This window comes from Lissotriton helveticus, chromosome 9, assembly GCF_964261635.1.
Source record: "Lissotriton helveticus chromosome 9, aLisHel1.1, whole genome shotgun sequence".
Lineage (NCBI taxonomy): Eukaryota > Metazoa > Chordata > Amphibia > Caudata > Salamandridae > Lissotriton > Lissotriton helveticus.
In genome coordinates this window covers 54,027,261-54,044,304 of record NC_136070.1, presented here as the reverse complement: position 1 = coordinate 54,044,304, position 17,044 = coordinate 54,027,261, and positions in this window count along the sequence as shown.

Below are 17,044 nucleotides of genomic sequence, written 5' to 3'. Positions count from 1 at the left end.
GGGCCACATGGACCACTGTCAGGAATAAGCACTTGGTAGAAAATAGCACTTTGTAGAAATAACAATTAGCACATAGAACATATCATAACTGTAGCACCAAATAACACATGTAGCACACAACCAGTAGCCACTGGCAAAAGGTAAGTACCACCTACGCAACCCTAACCACCGTAGGAAAATATTACGCAGGGAACCATGAACACACTAGTATAACTATACTAGGAAGAACAACCTCCTAACCTTGAAAACACATTCAGAGGTATAGGCTAGACACATGACGCGTAAAAACACATTCAGCGGTGTAGGTAAGCAACTTTGTACATGATGCATAAAAACACATTCAGAGGTACCAGAACACAGGGTGAGCAAAACATACTACCCACAGTACATTTCCTAGCACCCAAAGCAGCACATAAATCACATTTAAAGTCCAGGTTGCGCCACTGCGCCAAAACCTAAACGTAGCAGCTGCCCACTACTTGCTGGGCAGCTGAGGGACAAGAACAGGGCCTAAACGCTGCAGCTGGCACTAAGTGCTGCGCAGCTGTGCAAAGGCCAAAGTAGGGGCGAAGGAGTGTGCCTCACTCCTCAGTCCAGAGAACACATGTCCCTAGGAAGGAAAACCTAAACGGAGCAGCTGCCCACTACTTGCTGGGCAGCTGGAAAGGATCACTGCGACAGGGCTCTCACTAGCCCCTCAGGACAAAGACTGCGCCAAATGGGGAGCCCTCTAGGCTCTGAATGAGCAACAGGCCACTGTTGGAGCTACCAAGGCTCTAGGAAGAAGGCTGCGCCAAAACGTTGGAGCCCTTTAGGCTCTAGCAATACATCTGTGCCCTCAGGAGCCTTGTGGGCTCAAGACAACTGCTGCCAACTGGGGGGAGCGGCCCGCTATCAGCCAGGGCCGCTCTACCTCCCGATATGCCCCCCAAATGTGTGGGCATAGGTAGGAGCCTCTCGTGGGCTCGAAATACAATGATGCCCCCTAAACGTAGGTGCGGCCCGCTGACATCCGGGGCCGCTCTGTCAAGGGCAAGGGGCACCACTCGGGGGCCTGAGGGACCCCCACTGGGGCCCCTTCACTTTGATTCGCCCATCACTAGGGCCGGCCCGCCACTGCGGGCCCGTGGTGCACCATGGCCTCCCACCCACTCCAGCCGTCCCAGCTTACCGGCTCTCGGCGGGGGAAGGCTTCTTTCTTGGGGGGCGGCAGCGCGCGGCGGGGCTCTCTCTCTTCATGGGAGCCCCGCCTTCACAATGCACCCGCTCTTCACCCCGGTCTTCACCCGGTCCCCCATCTCGGGACCGGGACTTCAGTGTGGAGCCGCAAGGCTCCGGGTCAACTTCTTTTCCGGAACTCCCACCTGGAAATGGGAGCCCCGCAGCATTCAATGGGTGTCTCTGGAGGCCCCGGGGCTCTCCCCAGCTCACGGGAGCCCCGGGCAGCCATCACTCGGCCTGCCTCTCCTCACTCCGGCCGACACGGGACCTGGGCGGCCAATCCTAGCGCGGCAGCGGGCGGGACTTCCTAAAAGCAAGCGGAAGTCCCGCCCTGCTCCAGGCGCCCGGCCGCCTGACTTCCGGGTTCCGCGGCGGCGGCGCCGGCATCACTTTTGGGGGAAATAATGAGGGGTAGGCACCCTCGAAAGATAAACTAAATGTAGAAACGGGGTGGGCACCTGTTAAGGTACCTACGAATGGCAAATAAGCGAGGTGGGCACTCGCGCCAAAAATTAGCCAAGGGTGGGATCCCCACGCCGGGGAATCCCTCGGAGAGAAGGGCAGCATCGCGCTGCTCAGCCCCCAGCTCTCCCTCACTAGGAGACAATCCAGGAAACAAAGAACACCGCTCACAGGGCGCTAGGGGCTGCCACAGCCCTGGGGCAAGGACAAAGGCACAGCAAAAGGTCCTGGAGATCAGGGAGGCAAAGCAGGGCCCAGGGGCCAGCACACAGGGCAGTCCAGAAAGGAGACAGCCCCCATGGCGGTCCCTCCTGGGCCCCACCATCAGCAAAGCCCCCTCTGTCAAGATTCAGGAAGTAGAGGGGTCCTCCAGGCATCCAGGGGCTGGTCAGGGCCCAGGGAGGCAACCCTTTCCCTGGGCCCCAGCAGCAGCATGCCCCTGGTAGATTCAAGTCAGGAACAAGAACATGTTACAAGAGGTCACAACCTCTTTTTATACACACAATTCCTTTGTCTAAAGGTGCAGGCAAGGGGCGAACCAGATACAACTGGTTCCTGAGCACTTTGTTTTGCTCAGCCCCTCTGCCTATTCACAGGATGGGTCAGGGACATCAGACTCGCCACAGGGGGCGGAACCAGCATTGTGTGGGTAAAGCCCAGCCCTTTTCAGGTCCCGGGTGCACTCCTCCCCAGCCATCAACATGCAGATCTCCCATTCACCACCGGGGCAGACCCATCCTGACTCATGGAGCCAGGCTCACCAGCCAGCTCCAGCCAATCACAAGCCAGCACATTCCCTGCACAGGCACACCAACTTCTAGAAGTGGCACTTCCACACTAGACACATTTATGCCGCACACATCATCACGCAGCATTTCATCACACGAGTCCGCACATACCAAACTCAACCTTGCACTCCCCACGCATCAGGAATTACCAGGGACACACACATTCCCCATGCATTCCTATGGGAGGGCAGGCCAATCTCATACACGCACTCAGAGAGCGCACGCACTTTACACTGCGCCACAGTGCTAAAGTGCGCAAAGACCAGAAATCATTATAATTATGTAACACTAAAAGGCAAAAAGTTCAGGGGTGAACCTGCCAGAAGGGCCAAGTCCAACAGGCCAGAAGAGGGAGCTGCTCCTCTATGATTAAATGTTCCTGCAGATTACATTTAAATCTGCACTGATTTTTAAACATAGAGGGAGTGTTCCCGCTTCCAGTCCTGTTTAAAAACCAAACACTGCAGATTAATTCCGCAGGCGGCGTAGTGGAATTTCTTACGAGAGCAACGCGGAATCGCCATATTCCTCCCATTCTGCCGGCGGAGTTAACCCCTTCGATGCTCATGACGAGCTCAGCTCGTCATGCAGTACACTGGTCGTGTGCTCATGACGAGCTGAGCTCGTCATGAAACAATGGAAATCTAGGTCCTGCAGCACAGCAGAATAATCTCCCTAGCAGCCAAGGTGTTAATAATTCCTCCCAGGCCTAGTGTAATCTCAGTAGGTGCATCAGGGGCAAACCAGAACAGCATACCTTTTTTTCCAGAAACAATACGCCTTCTCCAGTGCATGTGCATAATCACCAGTCGATACAGATGCTCCATGTTTTGCTGCATGCACGCCTAGCCCGCCTTTGGAAATGCAACCTCAATGCAGGGTTTCCCAGGAGGCACTCCTGAGTTTCATGCAAATTTGAAGATACTTGAGTATCATCCGCACAGACATTGTACATATGAGGTAAGAAGTGAAAGAGTTTTATTAGGGTCTTTCAGAGCCCGAGGCAGAATTATAAATTGCCCTCGGGATGCTCACTTTTGCCTAGAAAGAAGCATTTGTTGCAACCTGGTGCCCTCTTGTGGCGATGTGTGGTGATGCAATAAGGCTTCTGCCCTCTATGGTTTTAGTGCAGTCGTAGCCCTGAAATAAGGCCAAATCATGTAGTGATCCATTAACAGTAGTTTGGGACTGTGATTAAAATACTTCCTGGGTTCTATCTGTCAGATCAGACTCATTCCAAGTAAGCCTTTCCCTGGATTTTGACTTACTCAAGTAGTTTAAGCAGTGGCGGCTCCTCGTGCGAATGCTGCAGGCGGTGGGGCGGGGCTGGGGAGGGACATGGTTAAACTCCGGCATAAGGCCGAGCGGAGCTCAGTTAATAAATGAATAAATAAAAAGAATTTCATTGCGCGTGCAGCAATGCAGATGTGCATAGAACAGGTATGGAATGCCTTTTTAGATCAAAAAAACATCACAGGAAAGCACATCAGAAGACCCGTTCAGACCTTAGTGGATTAAGTTGTGAACCCCTTTATTAGCCTCCACCTCTGCAAGCCCCAATGGGCTGTGATTGGGGGGCGAGGGAGGGGGTTAAACGCGAGGGAGTCAGTGTACACGCGTGAATGGACTCTTCTACCTCCCTCCTCAAGATACACACAGGATGAAGCCCACCCTTTCCTTTCTTAAACTTCAACCAAACCCCCTCCTTGGAATGAACTGCAGCACAAAGCTGGTGGATACCTTACTGTGTGCTCTGGTATGAATGATAGTACAGTGAGGACAACGGGGGCTGTTAGCTGAAACTGGATATAGCCCCAGCAAAAGGATTACAACCCATGTGATGTGCCACCAGGGTGAAAAAGCACTAACAGGTACATTGACGATTGGGTAAGGTGCGCAAGCGGTGAGGATATGAAACAGTGGAGTAGCAAAACTTGAGGGGGGCCCCCTCCAAAGTACATGCCCCTCCTCCCCAGCTCACCACCTACCACTTTTGCTGAGGGGGCCTCCTGGAGTTTGGGTCCTGCCCGCACCGCGGGGGCTGCCGGGCCTTCTTTTATGCTGCTGATAATAAATATGGGACATATGTACAAGGAGCTAGCACTGCCACAGCGTAATTATTTTTTACGTAGCAGTGGTGGAATCTATGCTCTACACTGTTCCATATCTACAAACTGACGTATTGGGCCTAATGCATCAGTTTGTATAGGCCTGCGTCACATTATACCTGCACCAGGTATAATATATGCAGGGTAGGCGTTCCCAAGTTAAAAGCCGCGTTGAACTAACTGCGTCGCTCTACGACTTGAATGCGTCAAAATCACTACACCCTCTCAAACCATGTGTAAGGATTAACACAGGGCTTTTAACGTGAGACTCGCCTCTGTGTTCTGACGTATTGCTGGAATTGCGTCAGTCTTACGACCAACTACCACAATTCGTCACTTTAGCACCAACAGATGTGTCAGAATTTCTAACACCTCTGTGAATCCTTGCACCATTGAGCCCTGTATTGTAAATACAGCGAATCCATGTCATCATTAGGGCATTTGCAGCAGGCGCAAGAAATTGACGCATCAATGCCGATGTGTCAGTTCTTGTAAATTCTCCCCTACATTAAGGAGGGAAGTACCTTTGACATTTGAGCTTGAATAACCCAAATAAACAATTGGAAGATCGGATGCATAAATCCAGGCCAGAACAATAGGGAACCTTTCTGAACTTTAACCACTGAACCTGTTATGACTCCATGTACAGCCTCAGTGTGTTTGCACTCCTCCCCAGTGCACCTGCACATCCTCAGTGAGTTTGCACCCCTCGCTGGTGTACCTGTAAGCCCTCAGAGTGCCTGCACCCCTCCATGGTGCACCTGCACACCATCAGTGTGTCTGCACTTCTCTGTGGTGCACCGGTTCAACCTCAGTGTATTTGCACCCCATCCTGATGTACCTGTACACCCCCAGTATGTTTTCACTCCTCCCTGGTGCACCTGTGCAACCTCAGTGTGTCTGCACTTCTCCTCTGTGCACCTGTACAACCTCAGTGTGTTTGCAGTCCTCTCCAGTGCACCTGTACACCCACAGTGTGTCAGTACTCCTCCCTGGTGCACCCTCAGTGTATTTGCACCCATCCCAATTGCACCTGTACACCCTCAGTATGTTTGCACTCCTCCCTGGTGTACTTGTACACACTCAGAGTGACACACCCATCCTCAGTGCACCTGTACACCACCTAGTGTGTTTGCACTCCCCACTGGTGCACCTAAACACACTCAGTGTGTTTACACCCCTCCCCAGTGCACCTGTACACCATCAGTGTGTTTGTACTCCTCCCTGGTACACCGGTATATCCTCAGTGTGTCTGCACTTCTCCTCGGTGCACCTGTACACCCTCAGTGTGTTTGCACCCCTCCCAAGTGCACCTGTACACCCTCTGTGTGTTTGCACTCCTCCCTGGTGTACTTGTACACCCTCAGAGTGCCTGCACCCCTACCCAGTGCACCTGTACACCCTCAGTGTGTTTGCACTCCTCCCTGGTGCACCTATACACCCTCAGTGTGTTTGCACCCCTACCCCAGTGCACCTCTACACCCTCAGTGTGTTTGCACTCCTCCCCGGTGCACCTCTACACCCTCAGTGTGTTTGCACTCCTCCCCGGTGCACCTCGACACCCTCAGTGTGTTTGCACTCCTCCCCGGTGCACCTCTACACCCTCAGTGTGTTTGCACTCCTCCCCGGTGCACCTCGACACCCTCAGTGTGTTTGCACTCCTCCCCGGTGCACCTCTACACCCTCAGTGTGTTTGCACCCCTACCCAGTGCACCTGTACACCCTCAGTGTGTTTGTACTCCTCCCTGGTACACCGGTATATCCTCAGTGTGTCTGCACTTCTTCTCGGTGCACCTGTACACCCTCAGTGTGTTTGCACCCCTCCCAAGTGCACCTGTACACCCTCTGTGTGTTTGCACTCCTCCCTGGTGTACTTGTACACCCTCAGAGTGCCTGCACCCCTACCCAGTGCACCTGTACACCCTCAGTGTGTTTGCACTCCTCCCTGGTGCACCTGTACACCCCCAGTGTGTTGGAACTCCCCAGTTGCACCTGTACACCCTCAGTGTGTTTGCACTCCTCCCTGGTGCACCTATACACCCTCAGTGTGTTTGCACCCCTACCCCAGTGCACCTCTACACCCTCAGTGTGTTTGCACTCCTCCCCGGTGCACCTCTACACCCTCAGTGTGTTTGCACTCCTCCCCGGTGCACCTCGACACCCTCAGTGTGTTTGCACTCCTCCCCGGTGCACCTCTACACCCTCAGTGTGTTTGCACTCCTCCACGGTGCATCTATACACCCTCAGTGGGTTTGCACTCCTCCCTGGTGCACCTGTACACCCTCAGTGTGTTTGTACCCCTCCCGGTGCTCCTGTACACCCTCAGTGTGTTTGCACCCCTACTCCAGTGCACCTGTACACCCTCAGTGTGTTTGCACCCCTACCCCAGTGCACATGTACACCCTCAGTGTGTTGGAACTCCCCCGTTGCACCTGTACACCCTCAGTGTGTTTGCACTCCTCCCCGGTGCACCTGTACACCCTCAGTGTGTTTGCACTCCTCCCCGGTGCACCTCTACACCTTCAGTGTGTTTGCACTCCTCCCCGGTGCACCTGTACACCCTCAGTGGGTTTGCACTCCTCCCCGGTGCACCTCTACACCCTCAGTGTGTTTGCACTCCTCCCCGGTGCACCTCGACACCCTCAGTGTGTTTGCACTCCTCCCCGGTGCACCTCTACACCCTCAGTGTGTTTGCACCCCTACCCAGTGCACCTGTACACCCTCAGTGTGTTTGTACTCCTCCCTGGTACACCGGTATATCCTCAGTGTGTCTGCACTTCTTCTCGGTGCACCTGTACACCCTCAGTGTGTTTGCACCCCTCCCAAGTGCACCTGTACACCCTCTGTGTGTTTGCACTCCTCCCTGGTGTACTTGTACACCCTCAGAGTGCCTGCACCCCTACCCAGTGCACCTGTACACCCTCAGTGTGTTTGCACTCCTCCCTGGTGCACCTGTACACCCCCAGTGTGTTGGAACTCCCCAGTTGCACCTGTACACCCTCAGTGTGTTTGCACTCCTCCCTGGTGCACCTATACACCCTCAGTGTGTTTGCACCCCTACCCCAGTGCACCTCTACACCCTCAGTGTGTTTGCACTCCTCCCCGGTGCACCTCTACACCCTCAGTGTGTTTGCACTCCTCCCCGGTGCACCTCGACACCCTCAGTGTGTTTGCACTCCTCCCCGGTGCACCTCTACACCCTCAGTGTGTTTGCACTCCTCCACGGTGCATCTATACACCCTCAGTGGGTTTGCACTCCTCCCTGGTGCACCTGTACACCCTCAGTGTGTTTGTACCCCTCCCGGTGCTCCTGTACACCCTCAGTGTGTTTGCACCCCTACTCCAGTGCACCTGTACACCCTCAGTGTGTTTGCACCCCTACCCCAGTGCACATGTACACCCTCAGTGTGTTGGAACTCCCCCGTTGCACCTGTACACCCTCAGTGTGTTTGCACTCCTCCCCGGTGCACCTTTACACCCTCAGTGTGTTTGCACTCCTCCCCGGTGCACCTCTACACCTTCAGTGTGTTTGCACTCCTCCCCGGTGCACCTGTACACCCTCAGTGGGTTTGCACTTCTCCATGGTGCACCTGTACACCCTCAGTGTGTTTGCACCCCTCCCGGTGCACCTGTACACCCTCAGTGTGTTTGCACTCCTCCCCGGTGCACCTGTACACCCTCAGTGTGTTTGCACCCCTCCCGGTGCACATGTACACCCTCAGTGTGTTGGAACTCCCCCGTTGCACCTGTACACCCTCAGTGTGTTTGCACTCCTCCCCGGTGCACCTGTACACCCTCAGTGTGTTTGCACCCCTCCCGGTGCACCTGTACACCCTCAGTGTGTTTGCACTCCTCCCCGGTGCACCTGTACACCCTCAGTGTGTTTGCACCCCTCCCGGTGCACCTGTACACCCTCAGTGTGTTTGCACTCCTCCCCGGTGCACCTGTACACCCCCAGTGTGTTTGCACTCCTCCCCGGTGCACCTGTACACCCTCAGTGTGTTTGCACCCCTCCCGGTGCACCTGTACACCCTCAGTGTGTTTGCACTCCTCCCCGGTGCACCTGTACACCCTCAGTGTGTTTGCACCCCTCCCGGTGCACCTGTACACCCTCAGTGTGTTTGCACTCCTCCCCGGTGCACCTGTACACCCCCAGTGTGTTTGCACTCCTCCCCGGTGCACCTGTACACCCTCAGTGTGTTTGCACTCCTCCCCGGTGCACCTGTACACCCTCAGTGTGTTTGCACTCCTCCACGGTGCACCTGTACACCCTCAGTGTGTCTGCACTCCTCCACGGTGCACCTGTACACCCTCAGTGTGTTTGCACTCCTCCACGGTGCACCTGTACACCCCCAGTGTGTTTGCACTCCTCCCCGGTGCTCCTGTACACCCTCAGTGTGTTTGCACCCCTACCCAGTGCACCTGTACACCCTCAGTGTGTTTGCACCCCTCCCGGTGCTCCTGTACACCCTCAGTGTGTTTGCACTCCTCCCCGGTGCACCTGTACACCCTCAGTGTGTTTGCACTCCTCCCCGGTGCTCCTGTACACCCTCAGTGTGTTTGCACCCCTACCCAGTGCACCTGTACACCCTCAGTGTGTTTGCACTCCTCCCCGGTGCACCTGTACACCCTCAGTGTGTTTGCACTCCTCCCCGGTGCACCTGTACACCCTCAGTGTGTTTGCACCCCTCCCGGTGCTCCTGTACACCCTCAGTGTGTTTGCACTCCTCCCCGGTGCTCCTGTACACCCTCAGTGTGTCTGCACTCCTCCACGGTGCACCTGTACACCCTCAGTGTGTCCGCACCACTTGAATTCAGGATGCGTTCATCCCAGTAGTCTACAGCGCCACTGGACAGTGTCTTTTGGAATGTGATGTGCTGCAAGTAAGAAGTGTTATCCAGCAGGGATGGCTCTCCCAGGTAACTACTGACCGGGGAAGAGTGAGAAAGTCCTGATGCAAAGCAGACCGAGATCATATTTAAAGTTGATAAATCTGTTTTCCTACAGGCAGAGAGACCCTTCAAATGAGCTGCTGTCCCGTTTTCTAGCGTCATTAGTTGCATCTCTCTGCACGAGTGGGCACTGGCTTCAAACATTTAAAAAAATATACATTTATCGTCTCTAAAAATGTTGCATCTCTAAACAACACATGCATTTGACGATAGCGAAATGTAACATTGCTCAGAAATGGGGGGCAGCACAGGCACCTGCGGTCTCCGCATGGAAGAGGGATAAGGACTGGTGCATGTTCCGTGAAAAGTATGTATATGTAGCTAGGGGATGTCCCAAAAAATGGTCCCGCAGTTAGAGCGACTGGAACGAGTATAGAGGGAACATTTGTATCCCAACACTAGTACCAGCTCAAGATGAATCATTGTAGACATGATCAACGTTACCAATTGTTACGAAATGATGCACTACTATCTGGGATAGAGCCCTGTTATGATGAGAAGTGAGAATGTACTGCGATGTGCCTTGTGACGTTGATTCCTACTGTTAATAAAAAGAATTATAAAAAAAAAAAATGTTGCATCGTGTACTGTATAAATGACTACATTTAGATGCATTTTATTAATACATTTTAAAATAATTAATAGAGACAACACTATGGGCCAGAATTACAAAGGTTTAGTGTCGGGTTAGTGTTACTGTTTTAGTGCACAACTGAAGCTAAACCTGTTTGGAGATTAACAAATCAACGGAAATTTGTATTTGAGTTTGTATGGAAAAGTAGTGCAAAGCAGATGGAAATACTGTTTTGCATTGCATCAAGGGGGCATTACATGGATTGTACACGGGCATTCCCATGCAACCACCTATGATTTTTGACGCTAAACCCTGTCTACTCACATCAGTATACAGGATTAAGCACCAAAAATTAACACGGATTAAAAGCAGGTGTTAAAAGGAGAAATGTTTCCCTTTCTCCGTCCTTTTCTGACTTTGCAAGTGTCCTGCACTGTGCAGCACCCATACAAAGTAGGAAAAGGTTTAAAACTTGTCTATCCTTAGACAACCCTTCCTGCACAAAACCTATGGTAGACTCCGGCACGCACCCCAGCACTATGGTGCAAAGGTGTGTGCCTGCTGCAAGGGCAGATGAAAGGAGCACCAGTGCTAGGGAGAGGGGAGGAGAATGTCTTGTTACTTACCGGTAATCTTCATTACCCCGATTAGGGTCCTCCCCGTCCCAGTCCTTACTACGGAGGCAGTCCTGCCTACACCCAGCCAATCAAAACACCAGCATTCAAAGTTTACATAAACCCCTCCCAGTTACCACCATGCCTGTTATCAACACAAACACAGTGAGAGGGAGGGAAGAGGACTGGGACGGGGAGGACCCTAAGCGGGGTAATGAAGATTACTGGTAAGTAACAAGACATTACTCCCTCATGGGTTCTCCCCATCCCAGTCCTTGCTACGTGAGGAACTCACAAGCAGAGAACCAAGAAGAAAAAACGCAGGACACCAGGGATCCATGCAAAAGTACAAAACTTTAATCAATAAATGATCAATGAACAGCAGCGTTCAAGACGCCAACAGAAAAACTGTCAGCAGAGGCATGTAAAACATCAAGCCGATACTGTTGCACAAATGTGTGATGGGACTGCCAGGTGGCCGTCCTACAGACCAGGAACCACCCTCAGCAGGCAAATCAGGAAGAATCACCTCCTGCTGTAAATGGAAACCTGAAGAAATCTTAGGCAGAAAGGCCGGATCAAGCCGCAAAACAACCCGATCCAGCAGGAACTGCAAATAGGGAAAAGAAACGTCAAGGCACCCAACTCACCCGACCGACGAGCATAGGTGATGGCCAGCAAAAATACCATCATAGCGGACAACCATAACAAGTCCGCATCCAACAAGGGCTCAAAAGGGGGCAACTGTAGACCCTTCAAAAACAGTAGGCAAATCCCAAGAAGGAACGATAACAGGAGACACCGGCCGATGTAGCCGAAAGCTCTGAAGAAGCCAACTCGCCAAAGGGTAATAACCTCCAAGGAGGCCCTAGGACCACGACAAGCATGAACCACCGCCCACTGAGCTGACAAAGTGGAAGGGGAAAGGCCCTTTAAAAACTATCTCCGAGAAAATCCAGCACAGAAGCAGGACCCCCCAGTACAGGATCCACCCCATGTGAAGAACACCAGGAGACAAAAGAACCCCAATGACGACTACAGCCCTTAAGGGTTGAAGGTCGAAGTGACAACTGGATGTCACAAGCCACCACAGAGGAACTGTCCAAAGACTCCAACGTCAACCTCTCAAGAGCCAAGCTGTCAGCTGCAAACGACGAAGACAAGGCAGAGACAGGAGCGGAAATTGAAGAGGAGCCAGACTCAAAGGAAGCCGGACAAAGCGACCCTCCGCCAGCCGCCACGGGAGAGGAAACCAAAGGCGGTGAGGCAAGAAAGGAGCAATCAACAGGACCGATACTCCCCCCCCCCCCAAATCTTCTGCAGCACCCTCGGAAGGAGGGGAAAATGAGTGGATGCATACAGAAGGCCTGAAGGCTAGGGAATCGACAGAGCATCCATTGCCCAAGCCTGAAAACACAGCACCTCCAAACAAAACCGGGGAAGAAGAGCGTTGTGAGAGGAGGCAAAGAGATCGATCCAGGGGGTCCCGTACCGAAGACTAAGGGACTGGAGCAGAGGAAGAGAGATATGGTACAGAACAGAGGATGGAAGATTGCGGCTCAAAGTGGGGGAACAGCCTTTACAACGCGGGCATTACCCCGCGCTGCTATTACCACGCTGCTTTTACAACGCAAGTCATTACAACGACTTCCGCTGGAGGGCGCTGTTGGATAGGGAATAGTTTAATTTTCTATTTCAACACCTTCCCTACTGTAACGTTGGCTGGAGTTGGAATAGAAAATTAAACTATTCCACTATCCAGCGCCCTCCAACGCAAGTCGTTGTAACGACTTGCGTTGTAATGGCACGCGTGGTAATACCACGTGTTGTAATGTCATACAACCCTCAAAATGTCAGCATGAAAATTCAACTGTCCCAGAATGAACACCGCCCTCAAGACCAACAGATAAGACTCTGCCCAAGCACAAATCATTGAGGCCAGCAGGTTCAGAGACACGCACTTGGTCCCCCCTGATGGTTCAAGTAACAACGAGCCACCTGATTGTCGTTGCGAGCCAAAAGATTTGTCCCGTGGAGATGAACCTGAAAGAACTGCACCTCCTCCCAGATGACGGCCAACTCCCACCAGTTTGAGGACCGGGCACTGTCCCACCGAGACCACCGACCCTTGGGTTCCAAGGACCCCAACGTTGCCCTCCAACCCCAAAGACTGGCATCCGTCATCAACAAAAGAGGAGACAGAAGTCAAAACTGCACCCCCTTCTACAGATTAGGAGTATAAAGCCACCAGTCCAAGTCCTGAATCAGAGCAGGAGAGAGGGGAACCAGAGTCTCATAATTTGAATGAGCCAACAGATTAGTCACCAAGGGCTTGAGATGGGGCGAGCGCAAGGAACCCCAGCAGTGGTCACACCCATCAACCCCTGGACCTGCAACCAAACACGAGCCGGGCAGAGGGACAACTCAACAGATCCTGCAACAGAGACTGCAGGGAAAAGACCCGAACAGGGGGGAGAAACACCACCCCCAGAGAGGTGTCGAACAGACCCCCAATGAACTGAAGCCTCTGAATAGGATCCAGTTGAGACTTTGCCAGATTCACCTTGAACCCCAGATCCTGGAACAGGGCCAACATAGCCTCCACTGCCAGAAGAGCCTTGGAAAGGAGGAAGCAGAGATCAAACAATCATCAATATAGGGAAACACAGAGAACCCTGATGCTGCAAAACCCCCACAGCAGGAGCCAATACCTTGGTAAAAGTCCTGGGAACAGTGGAGAGCCAAACGGCAGAATCTGAAACTTGAAATGTATCCCCTGGACCACAAACCTCAGGAACCGCTAACTGGCAGGATGGACTGGAACTTGAAAATTGGCATCTTCCAAGTCCAGAGAAGCCCAAAAATCGCCCTCCTGGATGAGGGGAATGACGGACCATAAGGTGACCATACGAAAATGATCCAACTGCACCAACTTGTTCTGGGAACAGAGATTCAGTATCGGGTGGAAGGAACCATCCGGTTATGGCACCAGAAACAGATGGGAATAGAACCCAGGCCCACATCCTCCACTGGGACCGGCACAACCGCCCCTTTATGCAATATCATGGCGACGCCGGACAGCACGGCAGCCTGCCACATGGGATCTCTTGACAACGGGGTAACCAGAAAACAATCCAGAGGGGTAGGGCCCCAGAAGGGAATCCGGTAACCCCACTTAATGACAGACAATACCCACTGGTCGGAAATCAGAGCTGACCAATGTTCCTGGAACAAACGGAGGCGAGCCCCCACAACGTCATAGTCACTTCTGTCCCGCAGCAGAGGGATTCTGCTGCTGCTGAGGCCGGGACTTATAATGAAATGCGGGCCCTGACCATGGGCCCGACCACGTAAGGGCTGAGAAGACAAAGCCCCCTGAAAACCCTGCTTCTGGAAAAAGGACTTTTTCTTAGGCACAGGCTGAAAAGGCTTCAACAACTTATTTTCTTCCGCAGAGCGCTGTACCATCGTATTCAAAGCGTTCCCAAAGACACGGGGACCCTCAAAAGGCAGCTTATGGACCAAAGCCTTCTCCGCAGCCTCAAGACACCAAGGTTTTGTCCAGAGAGACCTCCTACCAGCTACCGCTGCCCCAGCAGCCGATGAGAAGGCCCACAAGGAATCAAAAGTGACATCCGAGAGGAATTGCGCCAAGACCTCCATCTGAGCCAACACAGGAGAAGGGTCCCCCTGATCCTGAAGACAGTCAAAGAGCTTCTCAAAGTCCTTCAGCAGGAACTGCGAGGCATAGGCCACATAAGTGCTAGCACGCACCCCAAAGTGAGAAGCGGCATAAGAACGTTTGAGAGCAGACTCCACCTTTCGCTCCACCAGATCTGTCAGGTAAGCCTCCACCAAGGACAAAGAGGAAGAGGAGGGGGAATCCATAGATGACAAAGAGAATTAACCTTCGGAATCACAGGAAACTGGGAGTCAAAGTCCGCCAGGCAATACCGCTTCCCCAGAAAGCGCGGAATACCCTGCTTATCCACCTCAAGCCACTCTTTAGTCAGGATATCCTTCAGGACATCATGGAAGGGAAGGTCATCCACCACAGAGGAACTGTACTGTGCTTAAAACCCCTCATCAGCCAGGGATTTAGGGTCAAAACTAAGCACCTCCCGAATATGGACCAGCATATCAGAAAAAACCTTGGCCTTGGACGTACTTTCCCTTAGGGGAATTGTCCATGTCCTCCTCATCATCCTTTGCCCTCTTCGCTGCAGGCTCCAGCAGCGCAGACTGGACAGCACAATTGATCAACTCCTGTAAGTCAGCCCTAGAAATCTGCAAAACGTTATCCTTCTGCAGATCCTGGACATTATGCTGCTTGGAAACAGCTTTAGCAGGCACAGGTGACAAAGCCCCTTCACTCATGGTGAGCAAACCGGAGTAAACCAAACAGGAACTCACCACACAACAAAGGAAGTGCCTAGCACCCTCCATTACATACTGCCCCCAAACACCAAGTCTCGTAACATGAGACCGGAGAATGACAATAAAAAAGGGCAGCCCTGTAGTCTCCACCCACAGCCACAGACTGAAAGCACATGGCGGCGGGGCCAGACTCTGCACTAAAGCACCAGCGCCGGAACGACCCGGGCCAGGACACCAGGAGAGCTCCCCGCCCCAGCCCAGCACATGAAGGGGGAGCGTCCTGCCCCAGAACAGGAGCGCGGCCGACCGGAGGACCAGAGCAGCCGTGCTGACATTGCAAACATATCAGAAGCATTAAAAATTCAAAATAAACACTCACAGCACTGTCCAGAAGAACAAGCATTTACAATGCAATGGTTTCGCCTTTGGAAAAGTTAGAGCTATTGGCATTGTAAATGACAACATTTTTATTTATGTGTTGGTTTTGAACACTGATAAATAAATGGCATTGTCATTTACATTGCCATTAGCTTAATCTCTGCAGTCACTCTGCAGTCCCTAGCACTCCATAGCACTCCTTAGTCACTCTGCACTCCCTAGCACTCCCTAGTCACTCTGCACTCCCTAGCCCTCTCTAGTCACTCTGCACTCCCTAGCACTCTGCACTCCCTAGCACTCTGCACTCCCTAGCACTCCCTAGCACTCCCTAGTCACTCTGCACTCCCTAGCACTCCCTAGTCACTCTGCACTCCCTAGTCACTCTGTACTCCCTCGCACTCCCTAGCACTCTGCACTCCCTAGCACTCAGCACTCTCTTGCACTCTGCACTCCCTAGCAGTCCCTAGTCACTCTGCACTCCCTAGCACTCCATAGTCACTCTGCACTCCCTAGTCACTCTGCACTCCCTAGCACTCCCTAGCACACTGCAGTCACTCTGCACTCCCTAGCACTCCCTAGTCACTCTGCACTCCCTAGCACTCCCTAACACCCTGCAGTCACTCTGCACTCCCTAGTCACTCTGCACTCCCTAGCACTCCCTAGCACTCTGCACTCCCTAGCACTCCCTAGCACTCTGCAGTCACTCTGCACTCCCTAGTCACTGCGCACTCCCTAGCACTCCCTAGCACACTGCAGTCACTCTGCACTCCCTAGCACTCCCTAGTCACTCTGCACTCCCTAGTCACTCTGCACTCCCTAGCACTCCCTAACACTCTGCAGTCACTCTGCACTCCCTAGTCACTCTGCACTCCCTAGCACTCTCTAGTCACTCTGCACTCTCTAGCACTCTGCACTCCCTAGCACTCTGCAGTCACTCTGCACTCCCTAGCACTCCCTAGTCACTCTGCACTCCCTAGCACTCCCTAGTCACTCTGCACTCCCTAGCACTCCCTAACACTCTGCAGTCGCACTGCACTCCCTAGCACTCCCTAGTCACTCTGCACTCCCTAGCACTCTGCACTCCCTGGCACTCAGCACTCCCTTACACTTTGCACTCCCTAGCACTCCCTAGCAGTCCCTAGTCACTCTGCACTCCCTAGCACTCCCTAGTCACTCTGCACTCCCTAGCATTCTGCAGTCACTCTGCACTCCCTAGCACTCCCTAGCAGTCACTCTGCAGTCCCTAGCAGTCCCTAGCACTCCCTAGCACTCTGCAGTCACTCTGCACTCCCTAGCACTCCCTAGCACTCTGCAGTCACTCTCCACTCCCTAGCACTCCCTAGTCACTCTGCACTCCCTAGCACTCCCTAGTCACTCTGCACTCCCAAGCACTCCCTAGTCACTCTGCACTCCCTAGTCACTCTGCACTCCCTAGTCACTCTGCACTCCCTAGCTCTCCCTAGTCACTCTGCACTCCCTAGCACTCCCTAGCACTCCCTAGTCACCCTGCACTCCCTAGCACTCTGCACTCCCTAGTCACTCTGCACTCCCTAGCTCTCCCTAGCACTC